Here is a 23342-nt window from a genome sequence, read left to right on the forward strand (position 1 = left end):
TGACAAAAATATTAAATATGAAGCTATAAAAATATGTTTCCAAAACCACATTGTCTTTTATAGTTTTACAGGCAAAAGAAAATATAAAATTATTAAAAACTACAATGGTGTCTAAGTGATACTAAAATAAAATATATGTTTACGTTTTTTGTTGTTTTTTTACGTTTGTACAAAGTAACTTTAAATTAAATCCAGTAATGTATATTATGTGGGTGTATGTGTATATTCACACTCATAGATAGAAAGACAGATATGTTAAAAGTGTTAGTATTTGAAATCTGTAGTACAATCTTTTTTTTTTTTTTTTTTTCCCTAATCAAGTTTTTTTTTCCAAACATCTTCTTGCTTGAAAACACTTTTGAATCTTTAACAGTTAAACTACAGATCTAACACTGTATTGTTAAACACACTGGAAAGCTATACTTCCACAGGCAACATGTATTTTCTCTCATATAGTTACAGTAAACAAGGTCATTATATTTCAGGAGTTTAATTTAGTGAGTGTTTCTCCTGTGCAATACTGTCCCTGGCCTGTCCAGTTGAGCTAAATCATCCGTCAGTGTGAAATTCCCTGTAGGTGCGTCTTTAAGAGCACGAGGCTCTTACTGAGCTGTCAGAAACAGAGACACATTTTGTTTTCCTCTGCCGGAGGCATCAATTAGTGCTGCTGCAGAAAAGTGTTGGAGACACATCCACAACGCGCTGGTGTTTAGACCAACCGGCAAGCACAGTTTATGTAAAGGTAAAGCACATATGAAAGACTTTCTCAAATAGACTCATTATGGTGCTCGCTAATACCCATTTTAATAAAATAGTACAGCAGGCACAGATTTACTGCATCTATGTGGACAAAATACACAAAACATATAATATAATATAATATAATATAATATAATATAATATAATATAATTAATAATTTCATACAGTATCATACAGTATCAAAGTTAATTTAATTTGAAATTTTACATTGATTTAATGGCACTACATTTACCAGTTACCTTTTGTTTATTTTATTTTATTTTATTTTATTTTATTTATTTATTTATTTTTTTATTTCATTGTTGTTGTTGTTTTTTGTTTGACAACAAAAAAAGCCTAAAAATTATATTTATTATTTATTTATATTTTTGTATATAAGTATTTAAAATGCAAATAAGACATTTTTATATTAATCTTAAAAAAAAAAAAAAAGAAAAAGAAAAATGGAAGAAAATAATTTTTATTTGAATGGCAACCCTAATCATTCAAAATGCAGTGAAAACGTTCAAATGATTTCTATAGGAAATCTACTGGAAAGAGCAGAACTTAATGACCAGATCTCAGAGGTGTTTATCAGCAACTCAGTGTTCTTCTATGAGCTGTAGATGGTTTTGGTTTCTCATCGCATCTGCTTTCTAAACTAGCAGCAGTCTGAGTGAAATATGAGCAGAACATTGACTAAAGCTTCAAGCTCTGAGAAACAGGAAGATCAAAAGAAACATCAGCAGCAATGCTCCAACTGTTTGTCAAAAACGTAAACAAATCCAGACTTCAGAACCAGGTTCTAATGCTAAACACATCTCACCCAACAGTAAGCCAGCAATCACAGGCCGCTAATAAGACTGTAGTCTGTGCATGTTTTTTAAAACCAATGAAAAATTGAAGGGGAGGAAAAAAAAAAAAAAAAAAAAAAAACTATTCTGCCTCAGACAATAGTCAGTACTGACATTTCTAGAGCGTATCTGCACTAAAACGAGAGCATTTCTGTTTCAACACAGAGAGCAGACATGGAGACATTGATCTTTTTGGACTGATATGTTAAATAGGAAGACATTTCTGTAATTTCCATAGCAATCGGGAGATATAATGTTGTGGCATACATTAAAGCTTATTAAGGCACACTTTAATTAATTGGCAAATGTAAGCACATCACAGGACACATAATTTTCTATAGGATAGAGTATGTTAGTACTGCAGAAAATCCCATACTAGAAGCTGAAACAAGCCATCACAGTAAGCAACGCTTAATGATTCATTTTTCTAAAGTTCACAAACCATTAAACTGACAAACGACAATAAAGCTCATGTTTTAATAGGGCTTAAAGTTAGTGATAATAACTGGCTATAAGGCGCTTTACACAGCAGAACTGTTGATGATAAATATGCACTAGCTGTATAAAATTATTTTGAATAGAAATATGTTTTTGTGTTGTGATTATGATTTTAGTCCATCCATATCTTTAACATCGATAGAGAAAATATAAGATCTCTTTGTAATGTGGTTCAAACAACACAATAACATGCTGTACTGTTCAATGATAATAATAAAGTTAATATAATTATGATAATAATGACAATATACTATAATGCTAACCCTACTACTACTATTATTACTACTGCTACTACTAGTAATACAATAATAATAATAATAATAATAATAATAATAATAATAATATAATAATGATAATAATAATAATAATAATAATACATGTAATAATAAAATAAAGTTATTATTATTAGTAGTAGTAGTAGTAGAAACAAAAACAATATAACAGTATAATTTTATTAACAATATAACAAATTTGCTGACAACTAAACAGTGACCTAATGCAAAATCTGACATGTGTCTTGTTATTTGATTATACAAAATCAAGTTAATGAAATAACTTTTAAAAAGTAGATAATTTTAGTCCATTCAGCTCCCTAAAACTATACAGATATAGTTTAACAGTATAAACTGTTATAGTTTTACTCCCCTCATTAATATTTAGACACTTAAACCTAATGATCGACCTTGGATTTTTAGCCGAAGGTCACAGTCATCCGCCATTTCACTTATTGTTACAGCCCAGGCTTTTAGTCAAACGAGCTCAGGAATTAGCGACTTTGCCCATTAGTCCTTTAATTGCCTCTGGACGAGTGACATGCATACAGAATTACAGACTGAGTAAAGGGTCAAAGGGGATGAATTTATAGCAATTAATGAGACCATGGCACATTCACTGGTGTCGGTTCAATATATTTGAGTTAAATATTATTGCATTTATAATAATAATAATAATAATAATAATAATAATAATGATAACAATAATAATAATAATAACAATACTACTACTACTAATAACATTATCTAAATATTGTTGCATATGTCATTAAATTGTAAATATTGAACATTCAGTACAGAGTTAAGCATATAACAGCAGCATTTTATTATTATTTATTATTTTATTTTATTATTATTTTTATTATTATAATAAATAAAAATAATACAGATAAATTAATAATAAAACAATTACATTGATATTAATACAAATAATAATAATAATAATAATAACAATAACAATAATAATAATAATAATAATAATAATAATAATAATAATAATAATAATAATAAATTGTTATTATTTGTTATTATTTATTGTACTCAAATGTAAAATAAAAAAATATTTAATTGTTGTATTATATAACAAAAACAAAAAGCAAATGCAGAACAGTTATAGCTATTATAAAGACTATATATATATATACTGTTCAAGCTTTATTGGCTACTTACTACTAATAAACAACATTTAAAGAATAATCTACAAGACTCATTGGTCGACTCAATGAAAGAAAGCTCCAGCTTTCTGCTCTATCCTGAAGATTACAGTAGTTTTCATGATAATAATTATGCAAATTGGCTTGACTCTACATTCAGACTGCGTAGAAGTGTAGAAACGCTGGCTGCAGTACTGACTTTTGACAGATGTTAAAGGAGAGCTCCACTTCCAGAACAACAATTCACAAATAATTTGCTCACCCCCTTGTCATCCAAGATGTTCATGTCTTTCTGTCTTCAGTCGTGAAGAAATTATGTTTTTTTGAGGAAAGCATTTCAGGATTTTTCTCCATATAATGGACTTCATTGGTGCCCCGATTTTGAACTTCCAAAATGTAGTTTAAATGCGGCTTCAAACGATCCCAGCCAAAAAAGAAGAGTCTTATCTAGTGAAACGATCTGTCATTTTTTTCGGAAAATAAAAATTAGTATACTTTTTAAGCACAAAAGCTTGTGTAGCACAGGCTCTGGGATGCAAGTTCATGTACTATTGAATCACGTCGAAAGGTCACGTGGAACTACAGATCCAGTGTTTACAAAGCGAACACGCAAAGAGTAAGAAAGTGCAAGTAAGTCAAACACAGTTTACAAACAAAAAGGTACAATCATCTCGGACGATTCTGAAGTTATAGGAGAAAATAACATGGAGTTTTTCAACATACTCTACCTTTTTGAGCCGGAGTACACAGACGATAAACTTGTGGTGATTCGAAGACGTGATTCGTAGTAGTGATGGGAAGTTCGGATCATTTTACCGACTCGGACATTTGAGTCTCGTTCAGCAAAATGAATGAATCTTTTTTCGAGTCATTTCGTTCATTTTAGCAAAAGCAGCATCACGTGGCAGCCCCATAAGATGACCGAACGACTCGAAAAACCCGAAGACTCGAAACAGGTGAACTAATTCCAGTACAGAACCTAAAAGGATGTTGGGCATGCATGACTGAATGAATCACTCCCCGAGACGACTCGCTTCTTTCCGGGTCACATTAAAGATTCGTTCAAAATGAACGAAGCGTTTAAGAACGACCCGTAGAAGCGCATCCTAGAGCCTGTGCTACACGAGCTTTTGTGCTAAAAAATTATACAAATTTGTATTTTTTGGAAAACAACGACCAATCGTTTCGCTAGATAAGACCCTTCTTCCTCGGCTGGGATCGTTTAGAGCCTTTTGGAGCTGCATTTAAACTGCATTTTGGAAGTTCAAATTTGGGGCACCAATGAAGTCTATTATATGCAGAAAAATCCTGAAATGCTTTCCTCAAAAAACATGATTTCTTTATGACTGAAGACAGAAAGACATGAACATGATCTTGAATGACAAGGGGGTGAGTAAATTATTTGTAAATTGTTGTTCTGGAAGTGGAACTCTCCTTTAAGTGCGTTGATAGTGTTTTTTTCCCCCCTTCTGTAATTATCAGCCTCACAGGATGTTTCACAGTCAAGTTAAAAAATGAATCTGTCTCATTTGCACTAAATTAGCATGCTGTCATAGACGTGGCTAGTGCTGACTGATCTACGTCTGATGACTCACGGTTGAGTTGAGGACAGAATCGCTTCCTCACGTCACGCCCAAATGGTGAACAAGGCGTTGCTCGCGTCAGCTGCTGCAGACGCTGCCACATCACCTGAAGTTTAATTTGTGCGCTGACAGACGGTGGAGAGTAACACACGTACGAGAAAACTCAAAGTTAAACACAGATGTCAGAACTAGGCAGAACAGGTGCTGAGATTTAGCAATATTTACTACTGACATATTTTAAAGTATATACATCCTTTCATTTTACAGTTGAGTGTTGCTTGGTTCAGATGCACAGGAAAAGAGCTTTTTTCATTTGCAATTTTTATAGCTGCAAAATACATAGTAAATTCAATCTGACCACTCAAATCAACATTTTATGCTTTTAATTGTAAAATACTGAACTTCAATAAACAAATTTGCATTTATGCATGTTATAATTAAAACATTTTTTTTGACTGATGTTTTTTTTTTTAAATTTACTAACCTTATTTCCTTTGTCTATTTAAAATAATTTAAATTGTAGTTCAATTTTTTTTCTTTCCTTTTAGTAAAAAACAATAAATAATAGCAACACAATAGCAGCTTTTGTTTTGCAATTTTTATAGTTATAGATAAACATCTGACCACTCTCATTCTCTGCTTTTTACTAAGCAATACTGAACTTCATCAAAAACTATTTTACATTTATGCATTTACTATCATTAATATTTGTACTTATATATTTTTTCTTTCCTTTTGATAATAATAATAATAATAATAATAATAATTAACATTTGAACATTCAACATTTGAATGTACCCAATTAATAGTTGATTTTTATTATTTAACCTTATTCATTTTGTCTTTCTTTACAATTAATTATAATCAAATAATATTATACTTTTGTCTTTTATCTATAAAATTAATAAAAGGCTAATAAAAATAGCAACCCACAAGCAATATTGTTTTGCACTGTTTTTGTTTTGCAATTTTCATAGTTGTAAAAAGCACATTGAAATGAAACCTGAGGACTCAAATGAATGCTTTGTGCTTTTTACTGTAAAATACTGTACTTCAAAGAATACCATAGTATTACCATGGAGCCGTGCCCAAAGCACATGCATCTTTCTGGAACATTTTTAAGTAGAAAGTCTAATAGTTAGTGTGAATTTTTCGCTTGCTCCTCTGCCTACCATGGTGCAGCTTAAATAATTAATCTTGGCTCTGGTCAGCATCTCTTTCATCACGCTCTGCCTGAAGCTGACACCTGTGATCCAGAGACAGTGACGGGAACAAGAGTAGGACGGGACGGACGGATGGGACAGGACGGGGAGGGGTGCCAGTCATGCATACAGGGCCAGCTGGCCCATTCAGCTGGCCGGGCTGAACAAGGTGACGCTGACATCGATATGTTACAGGTAAGAGTCACCGCTAACAGTGTGTGAGATTCATTCAAAACAGACAACAGAAGAGCAGTTTCTTATGTGCTTCCTAAAGAACAAATGATATAAAACTAATAATACTAATAATAATGCTATATATTATTATAGTATTATTTATAATAATAAATAAATGTAATTGTACTACTATTTCTACTACTACTACTACTAATGTTATATATTATTATAGTATTATTTACTTATAATAGGTATATATAATTTACTACTACTACTACTACTACTAGGGCTACTGTTATTTATTATTATAGTATTTACTTATAATAAGTAAATATAATTTTACTACTACTGCTAATAATAATGCTATTTATTATTATAGTATTATTTATTTATAATAATAAGTAAATGTATAATTTCACTACTACTACTACTAATGCTATTTATTTTTATATTATTATTTACTTATAATAATAAGTAAATGTAATTTTACTACTACTAATGCTATTTATTATGACATTATTATTTATATTTTTTTTTAATTAATTATTTATAATAGGTACATATAATTTACTACTACTACTACTACTACTACTACTTATAATAATAAGTAAATATAATTTTACTACTGCTAGTGCTACTGTTATTTATTATTATAATAGCATTTACTTATAATAAGTAAATATAATTTTACTACTACTGCTAATAATAATGTTATTTATTATTATATTATTATTTATTTATAATAATAAATACATATATTTTTACTACTACTACTACTAATATTACTTATGAATATGTCAGTATACTACTACTACTTATAATAAATACTACTACTACTACTACTAATAATAATAATTTTATTTAATACTGTTATATTATGTACTTATATAATATTATTAATAATATAATTTATTAACATGTCAATGTACTACTATTAGTAGTAGTAGTTTTTACTATTATTTTAATTTTATTATTATTATTAATATCCAGCTATTATTCATAGCACATCCTACTTGCATTTTTTTTTTTCAAATATGCTTACGTCTGATCAGTGAAAAATAAATTCAGAATCTGAAAATTTTCTCTTTCATTTTGCTTCAGAATGTCTCTTTAATTTTTTTTGCAATCCTAAACTAATTTCTCAGCAACCTGATGAATAAATAAACTGATGTAATGCATTTCAGCACAAGCCAGTGGAGGATTGTAACATTTTTACGTGCTTTTTCAATGTTCGAATGTCATTCATTTAAAAATGCCCTCAACATTGAGTTAAAACTGGAAACCTACTGTTCCATGATTCGACTTTCCATGACCACAAATTGGTCCAAAACATCCGTGTAGAGCACATTAATCTCGTCTACCTCTTTCCGTTCGCACAGATGTAATAAAAGACTCAAACAGCCGATTGAGAGGCTTTAAAGGTTAAAGGCTGCCCGTGCCCTGCTGCTTAAGCTCTGGCTATTACAGTTCATTCTATCAGCAGCTACATTATGAGATCATTGCAAACTGGGTCACACTGTAATATCGCAGTCCTGAGATGGATGCTGTTCAACTGCGCTTGTTTCAAGAATGTGTGTTATTTTCAAGGACATTGCATATACAGTCATGCATGTCACACAGCACAGTCACCGTGCGTGATGAACGTTTAGAGATTACAGTCTGAAAAACATGTTCGCTCTCCGGATCCCATTACACATTCAGTCCCTGTTGTAGTTAAGGCTGATAAAAGCATTTGTGCCTCTCTGTGTGCTAAGCATGCTTGAAAAACAATTAGCCCATGTAAAGAGTCAGTCTGCCATTTCTCACCCCATTAGGTTCAGCCCAGTGGTTTAATTCATAGCATAAAGATGCGCCAGGACCCATCCCATGCATGCCCATCAGAGCGACTGCTGCGAATGATCAGAGCTGTTTTCACATGCCATCATCAGCCTAGGCGGCGTAAAAGAGAAAGAGCAATGATGAGGAAAACAGGACAGAAAGACGTGAGGCCGCGAGCTTGACAGATGAGGTGTTATCGGCTCTGCCTCCTCAATGCATGTGGAGGAAATGTGGCTCTGTGCCATGCAACAAATATTGCTATTCTCTCCGCTAACAGATACTGTATGTCTGAGGTCCTGTTTAATAAGGCAAAAGCTGAAGCTCCAAAGACGGTAACATATTTTGCAGGCATATTTTTTTATAAGCGCTCGGGTAAAACAAGACTTTCAGAAAATAAACCCTGAAATCTCTGGGAAAGGATTGCATCATTTCACAACAAACTTCTCCGTGAATATAATACAAGGGTGTTACGTCAGGAATAGTTCAACTAAAAATGAAAATTCTGCCATTATTTAGTCACCTTAATCAAGCTTAATCAGTAGAATTTTTGGCATAATATTCATTATATATCCAATGCAGAAATGTAAATCGTATAAATTTATAAATGTACTCTCATTAATTACGTTAAAATGTTTTAGGGTTTAATGTTGTTGTTGTTATGCAAACAAAGTTATAAATCTGGATAACACAGAAAAGAATAGTAAGCATTCATTTATATATTTATTTATATTTTAACATTTACAGATTGGCCCCATTCACTTACATTGTAGGTTACTCACTGTAACCCAGGTTTTTACATATAGAAAAGAAGGGACAAGTGGAAATTAATCAAAAATATTAAACAAATACAGATAAATAAGCTTAACTTGTACTGAAACCAGGGGGAAAAATGTTCTGTAGCCATACCGATCAAAAACTTAGATAATTGTGTATTATTCATATGCGCCAAAATGAATCACATTTTTGAGGACCTAAACATGCTCGGAAACTCATTAAACCAAAAGTGGTGAAAATTTACATTTGATATGGGTTTTTACAAGTGGGTGTGGCAAAATGGCTTGATAGCGTCACCTATAAAATTTCAACGAAATGACCCTCCAGCTATGTTTCACATGTACGAAAATCGGTACGCACCTGTATCACACCAATACCTACAAAAAAGTCCTCCCAGTATGAAGTCCCAAATCCAACAGTAAGTCTGTTATTTTGAATTTTCTATGCAAGTTTTGACCATTTTTGCCATTTTCAGGCGTTGTATTAAATTAACTCCTCCTAGAGATTTAAACAGATCAACACCAAATTTGGTCAGTGTAATCTAAAGCCTTTTGTGCCCTTTAAAATTGCGAAGATCTTGAGTTTTTGTTGAAGGACGTGTCCGTGGTGGCCTGACAAACTTTGTTGTTTTACCATGAAACAGGAAGTTATTATAATTCAGGCATACAATGTCCGATTTGCACCACAATTCACACAAGAAGGTGTTGTAGCTCAGCCATACAATGTCTGGTCTTCCCTTAACTTCACATTTTCGATAAGAGTCCTGGCCTGAACACATCTAAAGGCCAATATTCTGTTATAATCATAGTGCGACCTGCTGGCAACAGGAAATGACTTGATTTACACTAACTTAAACCTGCAATGTCCAATCTGCACGAAACTTCAAATGTTTGTTAAGAGTCCTGGCCTGAAGACATCTAAAGGCCAAAATTCAGTTATAATCACAGTGCCACCTGTTGGCAACAGGATACGTCATGCTTTTCACAAACTCAAACATACCATGGTCAATCTGCACCAAACTTCATATGTTTTATAAAAATGCTGGCCTGAAGACATCTACATGACAATATCCAGTAATAGTCATAGTGTCACCACCTGGTAGCAGAAAGTTTGACACATATAATGACTTTCACATATGCCTTCTATATTTATCACTTTAAAAACATATTGCTGACTGTTCAATGTTTTCCTGAAGCCACCGGGTGGTGGTGAGCCCGGGTGTGAGGGCCCTTCAACGCTGCTTGCATCTTTATTTTATTTTATTATTTTATTTTATTTTATTTAGTTTGCTGTTTTTGGTCCTTTTGGTGCTTTTTGTTCTTTAAAATGGTGCACTTTTGTGTGTACTGAAAAATAAACAGTGCATAGAGGCTTGGAATCAACATAAAAGTAAATGTCGACATAATTTTTATTTTTAGGTGAACTATTAATTATAATGTTAATCCAAAGCCACAGTTCAATGACTGGCAACTATGACGCTCCAAAAAGGACAACAACACAATAAAACTACCATAAAAATTCTTACAGTTCAATACAAGTTATGCTTAATGTACATGTGGAATAAATACGAATATGTGGCATAATATTAATTATACCACAACAATAATTTTCTTTAAAATAAAGCAAAATGTTCAGTGGTTAATTGAAGGCCCAACCTTGAAGAATATAAAACCAGAACTTTGTAAAAGTACTCACACAAATACTGGTAAAATGTGTGTTGAACTGTTATATAAACACAATATCACACTTGTAGCCTTGCAATATGGATGTATATCAGCATGATGTGATTACCTACAGCCTTATCATAGCCGTTATAATATTTAACAGTACAGCTGTGTAAATACATAAGAAACAACAATGGAGTGTCTTTAAAAACCCTCTTTTGTGTCTTTCAGCCACAGATTTAAATCTCGGTTTGACGCCACAGATTTAAATCAGTTTAACATCTGAGCCCAAGTCTCCGTTACTAATTAGAAAACATCACTTTAGAACTAGTAATAAAGGAACGTTGAGTTGCTTCATTAAAAGCTTATTACTGTATTACAAACAGTGTATTATGTGTAGTAGAGTATTATAAGAGGAAGATGATCTGAACAAGTGTGATTACCTGCATCTGATACAGCATTCATTCTGCTCAATCTCATATTCAAAATAAAACATTAGTTTGATTGTCCCCTAAGGAAAGCAATATCTTTGTCCTACTATCCTTTCATTTGTTAAGCGTCAAGTTTCCAATGACAGCATTGCAAGTTTTTCCTGCTGTCTCACTCTTTTTTTTTTTTTTTTCTTTTGTTTCTTTAAAATGTTCTACTCTTGTGTTTTATTGAAAAAGAAGTAGTGCCACAGGCTTGGAGTCAACATGAGACTAAACGACACAATTAAAATTTTTAGGTGAATAATTCCTTTTAACTCAACTGAATATCTTTGTCTATGTATCCAGAAGCATCTAATGGCCACTAGAGATGGAGGACCTGGTGTGAGCCAAAGTGGGAGGTAATCCATGGCTTTTACCAGCATGATGAGGTGCTCAATACCACCTTGAACAGTCTGGAGAAGGGTGTAATGAAGCTGGAAACTCACAGCACTTATAGCTACGGGCTCATTGGTCAGGTTCCACCCAAAAACCTTTCCAAAGGGCTTCAGATACTGATAATAAATCACTGCTTTGTCATCAGACTAGATGACGCTATCAAGCACAACATCATCAGACCGGCTCTCTCTGAAGACTGGCTGATGCACTCGTTCCTAAGGTGACACTCATTAATTTAAGAAATTAATTTGAGCGAAGGAAATGAGGTCAAGAGAAAATGGAAATGGGTCTTTGAAAGAGGGTAAAGTAAGGCGGATGGACAGAGCCAGGGTTTGGCTGGATGCTTTTATTTCTGACCTGACCGCGAGGCTGATTTATCCTGCCCGGCTTGGCCGAGCCGCAGTGAGAGAGTGGGACCGTTAACAGGCCCCTGGCTTCACCAAAGCCTCCCCATAATCTCCAGCAAATTGAGTCTGCTGCTGCCTGCTGGGGGACGGGATGGACAAGGCAGTTTTGGATCAACACTAGGCCTCTGTGCACTGGCCATCCAACGAGAACAAGCAAGCAGGTCCATCTCTTTTAGAGCGAATAACAGGTTTTGTGAGTTAGAAACCACTGACTAAAGGCACATCCACATTAAAGATGATAACTATAACATCGTGTCCTAAACCAAGTGCCATGTGACATGCAATAAAAGGTCTTTTTTAACTATTAACTATGACTTTTTGTTTCAATAAACTATAATTTACTGCTTATTAATAGTTGCTTATTTATTTATTTATTTATTTATTTATTGCTTATTTGTAGTTGTTAAAGGGGTCATTGGATGCAAAGCTCACTTTTACATGTTGTTTGAACATTAATGTGTGTGGTTTTTAAATAATCTGTAAAAATAATATCCCCTTTTTCAAATCGAGCCATTCTCAGACGTGGAGTCACATCGACAGAGGCCGCTCCCACGATAGTTGATTGACATGAGTGTCTTACCTTAGACCCGCCTTAAATCAGCTGTAACAGTCCAACATCCATTGTTTCGATGATGGAGCAGGGATGTAAGTTAGACAAGAATATCTCTGATTGAGCAATTGAACATCTGAGCCGCTGAAGATGCAGTGGATTACATTTGTTTGTGAAGGGAATGCGCCTCCCGATCTACATAAATGTGTCTATGTTCTCGCAAATCATTTGTGATCCAGCTTCACCTACAGCAGAAGTGAGTATAAGGTTTTTTTTTTGTTTTTTTGTTTTTTTTGTATGAATCTCTGCAATCAGCTTTCCTAATAACGTGCTAGTTAGCAAGTTTCGTGGCTAAATGGGCTAAATGTGGCTAAAGTAAACAGGCTCGTCACTCCACAGAGAGAAGAGAGGGGCGGGGCGAGCAGAGCTAATTTGCATTTAAAGCAACAATCCATCAGAATGGGATGATTTTTGCAGAGCTTAATTTTGCAGAGCTTATTAAGGTAAAAAGGGTGTTGTTTTACACTACCATTGAGAATTTTTAACCAAACTATATTATAAACTTTTTATTAAGACCCTAAATAATCATATCAACTTGTGGAAAATGGGCATCCGATGACCCCTTTAAGTTTATAACTTTATGACTACTAATAAACAGTGAATATGCTAATAATATGCATGCTAACAAGCAACTAGTTAATAGTTAAAATTTCTATTCATGTGACATTGCAGCTGGAACAAACTATGGCAATGATGATCTCAAACCGGAAACAAAAACTATGCATTTTTATATATCACATACATTTCTGCATTCGGCAAAAGCTTTCACGCATTTCAGCAGTTTGTATTGTGTATTTAGAACATCTATTTTCTGTTTTTAATTATTCTTAATTGGGTTTTGTATGAATCTAAATTTGGCTTCTGAACAGATCTGATGAATCTGCATGAAGGACTCTCTCCAATTGCAGCGCCTCTAGCGGATATAGTGCACCTCAGTGGTGATGCCGCACGGTCCTGTCAGCGGCCCCGTGCAGAAGGAAGCTGTGTCAGGGTAGACAGAGTAAACAGTCCCAGCGAGAGAGCGGCAGCCTTTGATTCGGGGTTTAAGCCCCCCTGTGGTTTCCACCACGCCATGAGCCGATTGGCCCATGCTCAGTCCCACGGCGAGCGACCCGACTGATCCTGTCACACTCTCTCCGTCTGTCTGTAGAAGTGAGACGCCGTCTCTTCGCACACTTCATCCTCATCACTTGCTACTATCTTGCCTCCCATCACTCATCTCTGTCTCTCTCTCTCTCTCGCTCTCTCTCTCTCTCTCTCGCTCTCTTTGTCTATCTATTGATGTGTGTTTATCTGTTTTCAGATGTTCAAGTCCTCATCAGAATAGAGTAAAATGTTACACTTGTCATATCTTTGCTAAAAAGTGCTTCATATGGCTACATTAACATATCTTAATTTGTGTTTAAAAGATGAATGAAGGTCTTACGGGTTTGTAACAACATGAGGGTAAGTAATTAATGACAGAATTTTCTTTTTTTAGGTAAACTGTCCCTTTAGTCCTATACGTAAACTTAACTGCTACCTTACTAACTATTAATAAGAAGTAATTAGGAGTTTATTGAGATAAATCATACTTAATAGTTAATTAATAGTGAGAAGTGAACACAGTTTTAGTTAAGTTTTATAACCTTCATAACTAAATTGTGAATAACTATATGTTGTGAAATAGCAAAAGTAATTTTTAAGAGTCAAGTCAAGCATATATATATATATATATGCCTGATGAAGGTCAGTGGACCGAAACTTTGCTTGTGCTTGTGACAATAAACTTGCAATAGTGTGTGGGATTTGCATCTTTTTATAAGAGTCAAGTCAAGAAATACTGTAACTTTGTAAGGCCATGTTTTCTTTCTTTCTTTCTTTCTTTCTTTCTTTTTTCTTTCTTTCTTTTTGCTGGGACCTTACTGTTATTTATGTATTGGATTTAGAGTAAACATAAAATCAAAACAGACTGGATTTACTAATTGAAAACATACTATCTTTTATCAAAAAACAATAACTTGCTCTTTCTCAACTGACTTTCATTTTCAGCTGAAATCAGAAATCCTGCTTGTTATATAACTTTTTACAATCGATTCCAGATCAAATCAAGTCCTGTCCTACATCTTCTCTTGTTAAATATCCTGTTTCATATATATGATTTGAAAAGTGAAATGGGTTTGACTTTAACCACTGACACACTGTTACTGTAAAGCCACTTTTCAACTGTACAGGCTGTGTGTGGCATTGAAAAGGAATTAGCCTGCGGCAGTGTCTTTACAAATGGAAGTGATGGTATTTGATCAGGGGAGGTTCAGTGAAGTCATTTGCAGACTCCTTTGGCTTGATTGTTTCTTAAAAGATCTCTACAAGAATCCAACCTAACCGTTGCATCTTTTGGAATCAGATATGTAAAGCATATACGCAACATAATAATGTTGGAAAAAAATACTTCACTTAAAAATTCTGTCATCATTTATTCATTCATGTGTCAGTGGGAACAGGTATGACTTTCTTGTGTGAAAGAAAAAGTGAAAGATTTAAAACAATTACAATTAATAATGACCGGAGCTTTCAAGCTTAAAAAAAAAAGACAAATAAATACTATAAAGATACCATAAAAATAGAAACTCTTCTATTTTTTAGAAAGTCTTCTAGGGTCATGTGTCATAATCAGAGCAGCATTTAAAGTTGTTATTGCTTTATAATCTATTTCTCCATTAATCTGAATCAGTGAGTTAAATTCAAATACCAGTAAATATCAGTAAGATTCATGAATGAATCATTTATATATATATATATATATATATATATATATATATAGATATAGATATATTGTCACAATACTGCAATTTTAAGTAATTTTATATTATTATTATTATTATTATTATTATTATTATTATTATTATGTCTAAGATAGAAATATATTACTCTGTGATACAACTGCTTATATAATAAATATAATAAATCAGGAAACAATAATTCTGATGTAATTTCTCAAACAACATTCACGACTGATTCATGATGATTCACGACATTCACGATGATTACAATTTTGAGCAAAATAAACCCTCAAGCTTTAATTTTGGTGGAAAACTACAGGAAGGCCTTTTAAGTGTGTGTAACAGAGTTTTGCAAATTCTTCTCATTACCAAAATAAAATAAAATAAAATAAAATAAATGGAAAAAAGCAACCTGCGCATATTGCATTCCCAAGTGCATCCTCGCAGCTCATGCAAAGATGGAGTTTGCAGCCTTACTGCCAAATTGAGCTGTACTGCAATCATTCAGAATTGATATGTATAGAAACATCTGTGTATGTGGTGCTTTTGCATCCTTATTGAAGCTTGAAAGCTTCTTTCCTAATTCCTTGTAATTGCACTACATGAAAAAAAAAAAAAAAAAAAAAAAACTGCATTCTTGAAAATCCCTACTTTTGTGTTTCAAAAGAAGAAAGAACATTGAACGACTACAGTGTGAATGAATGATGACAGAACGTCCATTTTGGGGCAAACGATTCCTTTAATGAGTTGCCTCATTATTATTTTAGTAAGGACATTAAAACAGGCCGAGCCATTTCGTCTGAAATCTCAACTTTCGGGAAGCCATGTTTGCCATTGCATCACACCCTCTGCTTCTGTGTGATAAACCAATCTCTCAAATTACTGAGCTCAGGCACAGACACTTAACCAAGCTGCAGACACTGCACTGTAGCAAAGATAAGTACTCTTTGTCCAAATGACACTCGTCCCTCTCATTACATGCTGTGAGACACAGTCTCCTCTCCGTATTGTGTCTTTCTGTTTCCGTCTACTTCCTCTCTCTCTTTCGTTCCTCCCTAGAAAGAATGGCTTTCCCCCCCTCTCGTCTGACACTTAATTTCAAGCACTTGCATTTTCTGACAATCCATAGACATCTTGTGTGGGCCCGTTATGCATCAGGGGCATTTAACCGTAATGTGAGTGTTTATGTTATCGATGGTTTTTGCATGTTGTGCACCGCGCCACCGAGAATTCAGAAGCCAATCGGCTCGCTGAGGACAGAGCCCAGTGAATCGACTCATTAATGAAATATATTGATCATCAAATTCAGCACAGCTACTAGCTGACTCCAGTGGGAGCGTTGTCTGTTTCAATCAGCATGATGCAACACTTAAACAAAGGCCAATAAAAACTCTTGCATGTGGAGCGTGATCTTATAACAATATTATGAATAATATAATGTGCTTAATACATATAGATGTTTAATCCCAATTAATTTACAGTAGGGCAATTTCAATGAGTCCCTTTAGAGCAGCTATGGGTTAAGTGGTTTGCTCAAGTACATGATGACGCTAGAACAGAGAAAAGGGTCTGTAGTTAATGGATCACCTCTAAGTGGGATCAAATCTGCTGATTTACCCATACGGAAATGTAATATATGTGCTTATATGAAATACCCATATATTGAATACATGTTTATATATGCCATATCCATATATGATTCCTATTAGAAAATGGAACAATTTCATATATTGACATATAAGTCTACCCCATACAAAAATATATGTTTATGTATGTATAATACATGTATTGCCATATATGAAATGTATATAATTATTAATATATGTGAGATATATGTATGTTTTTATTATGTTGTATACAAATTAGACATATATGCATGAAATATACGGTTTCATATATTTAATATTTTAATATGTGATCTTTGATCTTTAAATAGAGGTTGTAGACACATGTAAGACACTCTACAAAGTTGCAGTGCATTGCACATTTCACACCTTTAGCCTTAAATGTTAAATGGTACAGAAAGCTACACAAAGAAGCATCTTTATTTAAACAGAATTTATTTAAATAGAAAAAAAAAAGTTACTGACCTGCACAATCAAACAGGACAAAAAAGAAACAATTACATATATAACTGATCAAAACACTGAACAGGCATAAGAAACAGAACATCAATTATAGTGGTTCAGCTAAAGGTCTACAGGTTTGTATTCCCACAGCTTGGTTAGTTTTTTGTTTATTGCCATCCCCAGTAGGCCCCAGGTGAAGAAATTTCTGGATTCCAGCATCTGTAAAAAAAAAAAAAAAAAAAGTAAAAGTTAGGTTTTTATAAGATAATTACAATACATTTTCTGAACCATATATGATTTCAGGAAATGCACCACATTCAAAAGCAACTTTTTAGCTTTGGTAGTGTTGGGTGGTACAGTAAACTAAACTTGATTTTAGTCAACATGATATTAAAATATAAAACCTGCTTAAATCTTGCAATCCAACATTGTACCAAAGTTTAATTTAGGTTTTTAGTTCGAACTGTGCCTATATCTTAAAGTGATTAACTACTATAAGATGACAAATATACTGAGTATTAAACATGGTTGGTAAAGTTAAAGATTATTTTAAAACTGCAGAATACTCATTATTTATGTAATAATTATAAATTGTAGTTGTAAAATATTCCCAGATACCACAAGGACATGGCAGAACAACGACAGAGCACAGCCTGCATGCCCATTCAAATAATATGTCTCTATATACATGAAGAACTAAACTATAGTAACCCAAATGCTCAATGACAGAGTTCACAGCTAAGGTTACAATTTAATTTGCTATTTAGCATCAATGAAATAAAGTGTTTACATTCATAATACCTAATATGTGCATCGAGAATGTGGCCTGGAGAAAAGAAATAGAGGGGTGGAACTATGACATGGGTTTTTGAATGACAATTTTGATTAAATCCCCTAAAATAAGGTCTGCGGTTTACACAAACTCATAATATTTTCACGTTTTATTCTATGACATAAAACACACCAGTTAAACCCCACTCTTGATTTTTATTTATTTATTTATTTTTAAACTGTTATGTTTCTTAAAAAAGGTGGTTGCTAACATGCTGCTAAATGGGACTACAGGCCCTGTCTGAGGCATTAAATGTCATCACGCTGAACAGTTTATCAATTTACAGTATTTAACACAAATACTGTATGCAACACAAGTCTTCGGATGGAAGATGCTCATTTGATCGCTTTCCTACTGATATGGGGACTCTCTCTGTATTTGTACCATAAATATTACAATTATTCCATATAAACACCACATTTACTGCCTTTGTCACAGTCAAAGTGAAACTTTAATAATCTATAGTGCTTAAAGCCACGTTAAAAATAAATGTTTACGGCCACATGAAGCTGTTAGAAAGCAGATAGATTGAGGATTTTCTATAAGCAAGGATACAATCATATTTTGTGTACCCACCCTAACAAAATGAGAGCTGAAATGTGGTACTTCATTCACTAAAATAAGTTAAATCTAACCATATCCCAAAACTCACTCACTCTACTGTTATTTAATAGATTAAATGCACTAGAATTGTATTAAATAGTACATGGAGACACATTTTTAACTAAAATATTTTGTTGATTTGATTTGTTTACATGTATATTGCAGATGCTAGTTTTGGTTTCAATAAAATATTTAACCTTTTCTGTGTAGATGCTCCATCATTCACATCACTGCCATCCACATCTGCAGGTTCGGCCTCCATTTCTATTTTCTGAGAATTTCGGGACTCATTACCTTTTCATGGGACACAAACAAGAATAGCACAATTATCAGCAACGATATGAACAAAATTTACTACGATAAATTAACCATATGTTTAAAACCCCACAATCACATCCTTTAGTGTAACTTACTGTACCTTTATGCAATATGCACATGCATGTGCTTATGCACCCACTCTAGGCATGTCACTGACATGTCAATGCACTTGGTGCAATATAACCAAGTACTGTCATTTACTATATGAATTCAAGGTGCTTGTATTTAAATAATTCAATTTCGTGCAGTTTTATAGTTCTAGTCTAGACTACATCTCAGAGATAAACATTATAATTTTCATCCATTATTTTTGTCAGACAGCTTTAAATAATTTCCAAACGTGGCATTGCTTATCAAGTGAAAACAATGAGCTCACAGTATCTCCATACAGATTAACCTGTTACCCAAAAGCTAAAATTAACTTTAACGCGAGCAAATTGCAAAACACATCAATGCAGCTGTAATCATAACATCATATATACGACAATGACAGGGAATATTTAAAACATTAGCTGATCTATATAGAGACAGAGGCTCTTGCAGACCAAAACAATCATATAACACTTAGTTTCTATATGTAATATTAGTGTAGGAATAAAGCGTTGAGTAAATTAGCGTAAATTACCTGCACCGCTGCCACATTCAAGGGCGTTTCATCCGCTCCACTCAGTGATGTTGATCTGTCTTCGTGCCCGTCTATAAAATCATTGTCGTTTATTATGTGAAGGTACTGGCACATTTGTTATCCTTCCACTAAGAAAAACATCTTGCCGCAGATGACTGTTTGTTCAGCCGCAGCCATTGCTCAGACTCTGCCGTTAGCGCGGGCGTGTTTGAATTTTGGCGCATGCGCAAAAGCGCTATTGTGACGTTCACATATCGCTCATGTATTTTAATAAAATGCATTTTAGTTCATTGATGATGAGAGCACATATGGACAAACAGTTACATAAAGTGTTTCCCCCCCCCTCAATAACTCTATAATACATTCCTACAAGTAACTTTTAGTACATTGGCATTTTTGAACAGGTTATATATTCATCTCTACTTTTTCCCCCAGAAAACTAAATTGAAACAATTAATAAAGTTAAGCAATGAATTGTGTTATATGATTTACAATAAGCAGTATCTTTTAGGCATATATGGTTAATAAACTTGTATAAATTCAGTATATACATTGGTAACAAATGGTCAAAACATAGAGTACCATATATAATTTTGATATATATTGTTAACATATATGGTCATATCATATAATACAATATATAATTTTGATATATATTGTAAACATATATGGTCATAACATACAATACAATATATAATTTTGATATATATTGTAAACATATATGGTCATAACATACAATACCATATAAAAGTTAAACATATATATACTTTCAATATATGTTTATATACAAATTGTACTATGGGAAATTCATATATGTTATAAACATATATCTACATATATCCAGAAAATGGATATATGTGATAATAATATATTGCCCTATATTTAACATATATGAGAGTAGCACTTCTGATATAGGTACATATATGTCATATATTACATTTCCGTATGGGTACAGTTAAAAGCCTAGATAAGGATACCAGTAAGTGCCTTAAATTTATCAAGGTAACCATAAGAATTGGCACGCCAATTCAAATTGAATAAAAAAAGAAAGAAAGAAATGCTATAAGTTGTTAACAGTAGAAAATTAATGAAAAAAAAAAAAAAAAAAAAAAAAATATATATATATATATATATATAAATTCTACATTTTACAAGTATTTAATAACCACAATACTGTAGTTAACTAAAACTAAAACCACTTTAAACCAAAAAATAAAATAAAATAAATAAGCATCAACTTAAAATACCAAATGATACTAAAACAACACTGGTCTAGATTAATAAATGCTACAAAGTATTGTCCATTCTTGTTTTGATGTTAATTTACAGAATCCTATTGTACGTAATATTTAACTGCACACTTTTTGTGAGAAAAAAGTTTTTGTTCAAAATACTGTGACAGAAATCACCCACTGACATGTCTAAATTGGGTCAGTCAAGTTAAGTAATCATCTGCCCATCATGTCGCTCCAAACTCGCATGACCTTTTTATCAAAGTTATTAGCTATTATCAAAATGTCAAATGTGATCAATAGCTGTCAAGTTTGGCTGTAATTTAAGTTTAACTCTAATTTAGGAAATCTTTTTTCTTCAGCTATGTCTCATTTTACCTAGTGCACCAAGTGAGCCAGTGCTGCTCCCTACAAAAAATACAAAATGCATTGCTGCCTTTATTTTTAATGCAACCCATCAAAGGGTTGCCTAAACCATTCTTTTTGTTTACACTACATCTCCTACTCAAACATCGGAGGAAAAAGAATGACAGCATCTCCCTCAGCGTTTGTTTGCAAGGATGATCTTAGCCTGTGGTGGTTAGCATTAATTAAAAAGTGCAGCAGCAAAAGCTTGGGGGGTTGAATTTGAGTTTGAGTGGATGGGAGGAGATGCGAAAAGATTTCAGACTCATGTGAGATGCTAAATTCCTGCAGAATGACAGAACTGATGACTAATTCAGAGCTGTTTGTGCAGTTTTATGTAAGTTACTGATAGAGTTACGTAAGTCTTTTCCATCTCAGCACAAACTTGCAGTACTTTGAAGTCAAACAGGGTTAAAGTGTATGAACACACATATAATCGAGCACACACAGACATATGTTCTCAAACACCAAGAGCATCAGTTCTTTGCGGCCTATGAGGGGTTAGAGATGGTTTAACTGTAAACGTTTTGATCTAACACAGCCAAATGAGAAGAAAAGCAAGCAAAACTACTTGCTGATGTGTCAATGCAACAAACACACACATTTGTTTTTCTGTCACAGTGGTGAATTTCCATTGACATCTATTGTTTTTATACAGAGCTAATGTTATTTTCTATCTCCTAACTCTCGGATAAACCTTTCTACATTTGAATAGTTTAATTAAGATGTTATTTTGTATGTTTACTAAGCCATTTTCCCTTTAAGGACCATTGACTAGCGCCAAAATGTATGTTACTTCAGCTTTTACCGTCCTTATGGGGACATTCGGTCCTCACAATGTAGACAAAACCCTCTCACACACACACTCAGGCGCAGTCTGCAGTCTCATTATGTGTGATGTGACCCCATTATTGCGCATCCCTGAAGTATCATTCAGCATTGAGTGTCATCCATCAGTTAGTCCTCTAAAACAGCCAAAAGAATTAAAGATTTTATCCGACATTCGGCATCTACACATCTTCCCCTGGACTGATCATCAATACTCTTTAATGTAAAGCACTACAGCCATCCCATATTCTCAAACACACTCTCTCCGGTCAGCATTTACAGAGCACACATACTCTTCTCGGAGTTTTTGACTTTATTTTTAGCCCGATCCATATGTAGTGTGGGCGTAGAGCCGTTTACCGGGCTACGCCGAGTCCTGGTGTTTATAAATAGCCGGAGCGAGCATTATTCCCACATCATCAATCACGTTCGGGCACGAGGGAGAGACTGGAGGGTGCAGTTCTGCTGTAGTCTGGCCTCCCCCAGCTCTATGCCACACGGTCTGGAGGTGTGAGCTGGATGGGCTAATCTGGGGGGGAACAGATGCTGGTGCCTGGGGAGCTCGAAGGATGACGGATGGTTCGGGAAGGGCGAATTTTAGCTGGTGTGCTAGCCAGAGTGAACTGAAATATTTAATGCCCATATGGAGAGGAGAAGAAACTAAAGAATTCATTATAATCTCATAAAAAGCCAAACGTGCATGCGCAGATCGTTTCACTTTTCAAATTTTTTTTTTGCCCATCTCTGTACCTTCTCAGACACACGAACGCACATGAATCTATTCAGCTGAAATGTGACATTGACGCAGACACACACTTGTCTTTTTTTCTAAGCCGTCAGCTCGCTCCCAAACACAGAGAGAGGAACACACTCACAGACACACACACACACACACAAAGTGGAATCTTTTCATCTTGTAACCATGGCAGTTGGTAGAATACAGTAGGAATCCAGCCGATAACAAAGTGCTTACATAACTATTGCTTTGCCAAGCCCGACTCCTACCTTGCACACCTCTTTTCCTTTTTCTCTGCCTCTCATTTATGTATTCCC

At 33.8% G+C, this 23342-nt stretch overlaps 1 protein-coding gene and 1 long non-coding RNA gene across 6 annotated transcripts in view; both read right to left on the reverse strand.

The window, feature by feature from the left end:
• Positions 1–23342, reverse strand: part of insyn1 (inhibitory synaptic factor 1) — an 80536-nt gene that overhangs the window by 54580 nt on the left and 2614 nt on the right. The window lies entirely within an intron of this gene.
• Positions 17525–20375, reverse strand: LOC127181022 (uncharacterized). The gene is made up of 3 exons (XR_007829720.1): positions 19825–20375; positions 19079–19175; positions 17525–17665 (listed from the first exon to the last, which is right to left on the reverse strand). It is a non-coding gene; the product is annotated as an uncharacterized LOC127181022 (long non-coding RNA).

This window comes from Labeo rohita, chromosome 18 (assembly GCF_022985175.1).
Source record: "Labeo rohita strain BAU-BD-2019 chromosome 18, IGBB_LRoh.1.0, whole genome shotgun sequence".
Taxonomy (NCBI): Eukaryota; Metazoa; Chordata; class Actinopteri; order Cypriniformes; family Cyprinidae; genus Labeo; species Labeo rohita.